At 50.7% G+C, this 8,743-nt stretch overlaps 1 long non-coding RNA gene across 1 annotated transcript; it reads right to left on the bottom strand.

Annotated features, from left to right (window-relative positions):
* Positions 1 to 57: 57 nt before the first annotated feature.
* LOC142403833 (uncharacterized) lies at positions 58 to 1,920 on the bottom strand. Its single transcript, XR_012773700.1, has 3 exons — positions 1,282 to 1,920; positions 301 to 360; positions 58 to 163 (listed from the first exon to the last, which is right to left on the bottom strand). It is a non-coding gene; the product is annotated as an uncharacterized LOC142403833 (long non-coding RNA).
* Between the last annotated feature and the right edge of the window lie 6,823 nt (positions 1,921 to 8,743).

Here is an 8,743-nt window from a genome sequence, read left to right as displayed (position 1 = left end):
AAATTAAAGTGGGTAAAAGTCAAACACATGCAAGAAACATTAATGGATTTTAAACAGTGGTTTATTTTCCAGAAGGTAGGTGTGATGCCTGAGCTGCTCCCCTGTGGATGGCATCTCTGTTTCCAGAAGTCAGCACAAGCCTCCTCTTGTACTGCTCACTGCACTGCGGGATGCAAAACGTGTAAGCGACTGGCAAAACACATAGTTTCCTTCCTCATGGTACTCTGTCCATGTAAGGAAGGCAGAAGTCCTGGCAATACACCCCTGGTAACTCATACCCCACCATACCCAGGTACTCACATAATATTTGACTGTACAGTGCTGCGTGGCTCACTGGAGTCAAAGCTGTATCATGCTCTCCTAGGGGATGGGACACTGCAAATTAGGACCTGCATATCAGATAAGCAACAACATGGACATGGCAAGCATGGTGGCAAGGGCAAGGCCCGCAGGTGACTCTGCACCTGCGCTGTGGGATGTGCTGCCGTGGGTGCACCAACCAGGAGGTGGCAGGCGCAAAACGCATTTGGGGTCCCCTGCCAGGGCTGTGGAGGTAGCACATTTCCTGCCCACTTCCCTGCGGAAACTCGCACCATCTTTCCTCCCAAACATTAACCTTGTCAGGCGGAAACTCCACGAAACCTCAACAGCCTCACTGATGCACTGGCCTTAGTATCTTTTTTTTACTTCTTCCTGGCAAAGCAAAGGCATTCACTATCATGGGTCCCACTTTGGGTACTCCCATGCAGCCTGGTCTTATGCTGAGCTGCCGGGCCAGGGGCCTGCCAGTCCTGCCCTGCGTGGGCGTGGAAGGCCCCATCATGCCACCTGTCCCCGGGAGCTCCCCGCGGGGAAAGCACACTGCCAGCACAGCCCCCTGCATCACCTCCTTGGCAGTGCCTAGCAATGGCTGCCCTCTCGCACCCTTCGACTTCAAGAAGTGAACGCGACTGAGGTGCAGAGGAGGAAATACCCTGTGGTACCCCCGAGGGTGACATCTGTGGAAAGTCCTCCATATTGAGAGTGGTTTGCTTTATTGGATGCAACCTGCAGTTTGCAAACTCATAAGTGAATACAGATGTGTGCCTGAACACCTCAGCAATACTTCCCTTCCCTCTCCAGCCACTGAGATCTCGGAGTCTCTGAGCACCAGGTTAGACTGCTTAAAGACAGGTGGAAGAAAATCAGCCCAATGAACAAGCAAATGCACAACACCAAATGCAAGCCATCGTCGTCCCCTCTCCCCCCGCAATCCCAGTTCAAACAACGCAAGCGATTTACCCTGAGCATCCCCATCGCCGCGCTCGCATCACCGGCGGGGGGGCAGGGCGCGGCGGGGCCGGCGGGCGGCGAGCGGGCAGGCAGCTCCCAGACTGCTGGTCGGTCAGCTCCTGGGCCTCCCCGGCCGGGCACGGCGGCAGCGCAGGCAACGGCCGGCGTCGCGGGAGCGGCAGCGAGCTGCCTGCCTCGGTGTGCTTGCTCACTCATATCGCGCTCTTTCCCCAGCACTAGCACAAAGGGAAGGGATGTGCTTTTAATGATAGTGTGATCTTTCTGCCGCCTATAGAAAACAATCGAAGAGGAGGGGAGAGAGGAAACAGGGAGCACAGGCAGACTTTTTCCGGTGGTGCGAGGACGCCGCCTCGCCTCGCCTGGCGTGCCCCTGCCCTGCCCGCAGTCGGCACCTAACTGCCCACACCCGTACCGTCCGCCGGACTATCCCCGGACCGGCCCCTGCCCCGCAGGAGCAGCCCCGAGCAGCCTCCTTCCGCCGCTGCGGCGGCTCCCTGCGCCCTCCCTGCCACCTTCCGGCTCTCAACCGCCTTCAGCCACAGCGGCAGCGACCGCAGGCAGTATGCTGCCATACGGTAGCCGCCAACGCCCCCGTACTTATTTGGGTGTTGGGAGCCCGCTTGACAAGCCGCGTACACAGCGCAGCACCATCGCCCCCCCCACCCCCCGCCGTTTGGATTTCCCCCCTGCCGGGCTGCCCGCCGCCTCTTTTCCTTTCCGTTTCTGCTGTCAGGCTCCTGTTTATGTTGAGCACCCAGTGCTTGGGCTATTTGTCCCCGGAGAGATAACACTGACAGATTGATGTGCAGCTTCTGGCTGGAAATCTGACCTCGCAAATACAGCGATTGCATGTTAATAGTCAGGCAGAAGGGTAAACAAGGAAGGGAAACACTTCCCAACTTGGCCTTGTGGTTGGTGAAGTCTTGGGTTGGGGGATTACAAAAGGTACAGATCCAACCTGACAGTTTCTCTGTGGTCCATTACATTTTCACCCTGAGTTTGCTACACAGTGTTTCTGGGGAATGGATGCACCTCTGCTGTTTTTCAGGGTTGGGGGCTGTGCTGTACTAGGTAGGAGCATTTTGAAATGACCAGCCCTTCTGCCAAAAGAAGTGCCAAAAGATGGTTTCACAACACCCAGTACAAGGTGCATGGTGGCTGTGTAGGAGGTCTGCTATGGATGGCAGAGGACTGAGCCTGCAGGACGGAGCCAGAAAGTTAGTGGGAATGGCAACCTACAGCATGCTCAGAATGAGCTCTAAAATATCAGCCTTCATTTGAACAGAATCTGCTTGATTCTTCACTCTTTCAGTAGATGCTCTTGGGAAAAGTTTTGGTTTCTTGCTGTTAAATGCTAGGTTTCTGCAACATCCAAGGCTTGCAATGTTCTTCAATAAGAATTTTGGCATGATAAAGTGTCCTGGTTTCAGCTGGGATAGAGTTAATTTTCTTCCTAGTAGCTGGTATAGTGCTGTGGTTTGGATTTTAGTATGAGAATAATATTGATAACACGCTGATGTTTTAGTTGTTGCTAAGTGGTGGTTACACTGGTCAAGGACTTTTCAGCTTCCCCTGCTCTGCCAGGTGCACAAGAAGCTGGGAGGGGGCACAGCCAGGACAGCTGACCCCAACTGACCAAAGGCTATTCCATACCATATGATGTCATGCTCAGTATATAAAGCTGGGGGGAGTTGGCCGGGGGGTAGCGATTGCTGCTCAGGTACTGGCTGGGCATCGGTCAGTGGGTGGTGAGCAATTGCATTGTGTGTCACTTGTTTTGTACATTCTTTTATCATCATTATTATTATTTTCTCTTCCTCTGCTGTCCTGTGAAACTGTCTTTATCTCAACCCACAGGTTTTACTTTTTTTCCAATTCTCTCCCCCATCCCACCCGGGGGGGGGGAGGTGAGCAGGCAACTGTGTGGTGCTTAGTTGCTGACTGGGTTTAAACCACAACATAAAGACATTTAACAGGTGTTTAATTTAGCTGTAGGCTTGGAGCTTGTTACAAAAAAATTGCAACTGGCCCCTGCTGACAAAGGAGAGAGGGTAGGATGCAAAGTATAGAATTACAAGGGTAATTCTTTTATTTGTGCACATGAGGTGTCCCAGCCAAATTGGAGCACACCAAATGTAATTTTACACAGAGTTCTTATACCTTTCAAGCATTCAGGTACAACACAATTTGACTAATCACTACTTAACATATACACTACCAATTACTAATCATAGTAAAACTTTGCAATGCAACTATATTTCTGCAGTGCCATCATCCATCTGCTTCTCTATTGATCCAGCATCCATGGAGTTGGTCTTGCCGTAGTTACTTATCTCTGACACCATACACTGGGAAGGTTTCAAAGATAGACTACACTATTTCAGTTGGAAGGGACCTACAAAGATCATCTAGTCCAACTGCCTGACCACTTCAGGGCTGACCAAAAGCTAAAGCATGTTCTTAAGGGCATTGTCCAAAGGCCTCTTACACACTGACAGGCTGGGGGCATTGACCACCTCTCTAGGAAGCCTGTTCCAGGGTTTGACCACCCTCTCTCTAAAGAAATGCTTCCTAATGTCCAGTCTGAACCTCCCCTGGTGCAGCTTTGAGCCATTCCCACATGTCCTGTCACTGGATACCAGGGAGAAGAGATCAGCACCTCCCTCTCCACTTCCCCTCCCCAGGAAGCTGTAGAGAGCAATGAGGTCGCCCCTCAGCCTCCTTTTCTCCAAACTAGAGAAACCCAGAGTCCTCAGCCGCTCCTCATAGGACATGCCTTCCAGCCCTTCCACTGGCTTTGTTGCCCTCCCCTGGATGCATTCAAGAACCTTTACATCCTTCTTAAATTGTGGGGCTGTATTGGATTTCCATGGCAAGGTTTTGGTAGCAGGGGGGGCTACAGGGGTGGCTTCTGTGAGAAGCTGCTAGAAGCTTCCCCTATGTCCAACAGAGCCAATGCCAGCCAACTCCAAGACAGACCCGCCACTGGCCAAGGCTGAGCCAATCAGGGACAGTGCTAACACTTCTATGATAATATATTTAAGAAGGGGAAAAAAACTGCTGCACAAAAACAGTAGCTGGAAGAGAGAAGTGAGAATATGTGAGAGCAACAACCCTGCAGAACACCAAGGTCAGTGAAGAAGGAGGGGGAGGAGGTGTTCCAGGTGTGTGGGATAATGGCTGAGGTGACTTAAAAATTAAAACTTATATTCGCACTTAAGGCACAGCATTGAAGAAGCCTCCCAGGTGGAATGCGGCTGACATGTAAGGAATCCATGGCATGGGAGTTCCCTAGGCCTGCAACCTTAGATGTTGGTAACGCCAGGGGAACTTGGTGTGCTGACTCTAAGAGGCGCTACCCAGAGGGTGGAGCGGTGTGGAGATGCCGCGGCCAGACTCTGCAATAATAGGGGAACGTAAAGGTATCATGGAACCAATAAGCTGCATATTTACTACCCTGGGCCAACAGCCTGCCACGTTTTTGACAAAATGCTGTCCTTTTGGTGAACTTTGCTCATTATAACATCATTATAATACCAAAACACACCTCCATCCCAAAAGCTACCCGCCTCCAAGGTGCGACCACCCCTCACTGAGCTTGCGCACTGAATTTTCCTAGCTTATACCTTTAAAAGCGAAGCGAGAAAACTTTACACCAATCCTAAACAAAGATGTATGACTAGAGTCACTCAAGCTCCACCCAAAAGGTGAAAGATAGTATAAAATGGCTTAAGAGAAAGAGAATGTTAGGGAAGACACCACTGTGTACCACTCTGACCTCTGGGATCAGTTGACGGGCTGAGCCTCTCTTCCCCCCCATTGGGACGCCTTTGGGTAAGAGTCGAACACTTGGTTATACCAAGTGCCTCCCCGGGAAACTTAGAAATCTCTATAGAGTCGCTTTATTATTTTTCTTTTAACGCGTTTGTCCTCCGGCCGTGTTACTTATATTCCTCCGGCTGTGCTATATCCGGCCATGTTACTTATATTCCTCCGGCTGTGCTATATCCGGCCGTGTTACTTATATTCTTCTGGCCGTGTTATATACATGTTTGTGTCCGGCCGTGTTATTCCTACTCATATTCTTGACATTTGTATGTGCTTTGCAGACAGTTAATTTATCACCGGTAATCCAAAGAATCTGTGTGTCTGTTGCTCTAATAAACTGCACTCTTCACTGCTCTGGCCGTGATAGTTCCTTCAACACGACCAGACTGGGGGGGTGTAAAAGTTAATGCTGTCGCCTTAGTGAAAACCCTGAACCAATAAGTAGCTACACATACAGTCCTTAGAAAATAAACCGTTGACCAGGTCTGAGACTAAGACTGGACTTAGCCGCACCTAGACTCCTCTCTGAGAAGGAGTTTAGAAAGCAAGGGGGTCCTGTCTGAACCTCGTGACTCAACGGGAGAGTTCCCCTCAGCCACCCCTCAGACTCTTATCTGTATGCGACAGTAACTCTTAACGCAACAAGGTGCCAGAGCAGAGATTCCCCTGCAACCTGTAGTAAAGACCATGGTGAGGCAGGCTGTCCCCCTGCAGCCCGTGGAGGTTAACAGTGGAGCAGATATTCACTCTGCAGCCCGTGGAGGACCCCACGCCAGAGCAGGTGGATGCGCCTGAAGGAGGCTGGGACCCTGTGGAGACCCTCTGCTGGAGCAGGCTCCTGGCAGGACCTGTGGACCCATGAAGAGAGGAGCCTGTGCTGGAGCAGGTTTTCTGGCAGGACTTGTGACCCCGTGGGGGACCCATGCTGGAGCAGCCTGTTCCTGAAGGACTGCGCCCCGTGGAAGGGACCCACGCTGGAGCACTTCTTGAAGAACTGTAACCCGTGGGAAGGACTCACATTGGAGAAGTTCGTGGAGGACTTGTCTCCTGTGGGAGAGACCCCACGATGGAGCAGGAGAAGGGTGTGAGGAGTCCTCCCCCTGAGGAGGAAAGAGCAGCAGAAACAGCATGTGATGAAATGACTGCAACCCCCATTCCCTGTCCCCCTGAACTGCTAGGGAGGAGGAAGTAGAGAAATTTGGAGTGAAGTTGAGCCTGGGAAGAAGGGAAGGGTGGGGGGGAGGTGTTTTAAGATTTTGTTTTTATTTCTCATTATCCTACTCTGATTTGATTGGCAATAAATTAATTTCCCCAAGTCAAGTCTGTTTTGCCCATGATGGTAATTGCTGAGTGATCTCCCTGTCCTTATCTTGACCCATGAGCCTTTCATTATATTTTCTCTCCCCTGTCCAGCTGAGGAGGGGGAGTGATAGAGCGGCTTGGTGGGCACCTGACATCCAGCCAGGGTCAAGCCACCACAGGGGCCCAGAACTGCACACAGTACTCAAGGTGAGGCCACACCAACGCTGAACACAGTGGGATCATCACCTCTTTTGGCTGGCTGGTTCTGCTGTGTTTGATGCACCCCAGGATGCAGTTTGCCCTCTTGGCTGCCAGGGCACACTGCTGACTCCTCTTGAGCCTGCTGTCAACCAGCACCCCCAGATCCCTTTCTGCAGGGCTGCTCTCCAGCCACTCCTCTCCCAGTCTATACTTGTGTCCAGCATTACTCCGTCCCAGGTGCAGAATCTGGCATTTGGTCTTGTTAAATTTCATGTCACTGATGATTGCCCAATGCTCCAATCTATCCAGATCCCTCTGCAAGGCCTCTTGTCCCTCAAGAGAGTCAACAGCACCTCCCAGATTAGTATCATCAGCAAACCTGCTAACGGTGCATTCAACTCCTGCATCCAGATCATTGATAAATATATTGACCAGGACTGGCCCTAGAATTGAGCCCTGAGGAACACCACTGGTGACCAGTCACCAGCCAGATGTAGCCCCATTCACTACAACCCTTTGAGCTCTGCCCTCCAGCCAGTTCTTCACCCAGCGCACTGTGAACCTGCTCATCCCACAGTTGGACAACTTGTCCAGAAGGATGCTGTGAGGGACAGTATCAAAAGCCTTACTAAAATCCAGAAAGACTACATCCACCGCCTTCCCTTCATCCACTAGGCAGGTGACCTGATCATAGAAGGAGATCAAATTGGTTAAACAGGACTTTCCCTTTGGGAACCCATGTTGACTGTGCCCGAGGATTGCATTGCCCTTTAAATGCCTTTCAATAGCACCCAGTATGATCTTCTCCATAATTTTTCCAGGAACTGAGGTTAGACTCACAGGTCTGTAGTTCCCTGGGTCTTCCCTCACACCCTTCTTGTAGATTGGAATAACACTGGCTAGCTTCCAGTCAGCAGGGACCTCCCCAGACTCCCAAGACCTTTGGTAGATGATCGAGAGGAGCCCTGCCATAACATCCGCTAGCTCCTTCAGAACTCTGGGGTGAATCCCATCAGGCCCCATGGACTTGTGAACATTCAGCTGATACAGCTGGTCCCTTACAATTTCAGTGTTTGCAAATGGAAGGTCACTGTTCCTGCAGTTGTGGTCCTCCAACTCTGAGGACCAGACAGCCCAAGGTCTATCAGTATTATTAAAGACTGAGGCAAAAAAAAGCATTGAATGCCTCCGCTTTTTCTTCATCCCTATTAGTCAGGTGACCATCTTCAGGTGACCATCTTCAACAAGTATCAGTCCAATGTTTTTCTTGGACCTCCTCTTGCTATTAACATACTTAAAGCCTTTCTTGTTGTCTGACACAACACTGGCCAGTTTCTGAGCTTTAGCCTTTCATATCTTTTCCCTGCATATACGAACCACGGCTCTGTAATCTTCCTGCTTAGCCTGATCTCACTTCCAGAGATCATACAATTTCTTTTTCCTCTTGAGCTCCACGAGGAGTTCCCTCTTCAGCCAAGCTGGTCTTCTGCCCCACTTGTTTGACTTTCGACACAGTGGAATTGCCTGCTCCTGTGCTTCTAAAAGGTGGTTCTTAAAGGCTGACCAGCACTCGTGGACTCCTAAGCCCTCAAAAGCAGATTCCCAGGGGACTCTGCTAAGTAGCTCCCCGAGTAGCTTAAAGTTTGCTCTCCTGAAGTCCAGGGTAGCAACTCTGCTGTCCTTTTTTCTCATTACACTGAAAATTTTCAACTCAACCATTTCATGATCACTTGTGGCCAAGACAGCCACCTACCATCACATCCCCCACAAGTCCTTCTCCATTCACAAATAGCAAGTCCAGGAGGGCATCTTTCCTAGTTGGCTCACCGAGTACTTGTGACAAGAAGTTATCTCCTACAAACTCCAAGAATTTCCAAGACCTGCTCGTCACAGCAGTATGGCATTCCCAGTTGATGTCTGGGAAGTTGAAAACTTCCATAAGGACAAGGGCTACCAATCCAGAGATTTCTCCTAATTGCCTATGGAATAACTCACTGGTGCTTACATCCTGGCTGGGCGATCGGTTGTAGGCACCCACTACAACATCTCCTTTGTTTTCCATCCCCCTAATCCCCACCCAGAGGCTCTCAACCACATCATCATGAACTGTAAGGGCTGT

The sequence above is a fragment of the Mycteria americana genome, unplaced genomic scaffold, assembly GCF_035582795.1.
Source record: "Mycteria americana isolate JAX WOST 10 ecotype Jacksonville Zoo and Gardens unplaced genomic scaffold, USCA_MyAme_1.0 Scaffold_44, whole genome shotgun sequence".
Classification (NCBI taxonomy): Eukaryota; Metazoa; Chordata; class Aves; order Ciconiiformes; family Ciconiidae; genus Mycteria; species Mycteria americana.
The sequence above is the reverse complement of the archived record's forward strand: the minus strand, read 5'-3'. Positions and strand labels throughout refer to the sequence as shown.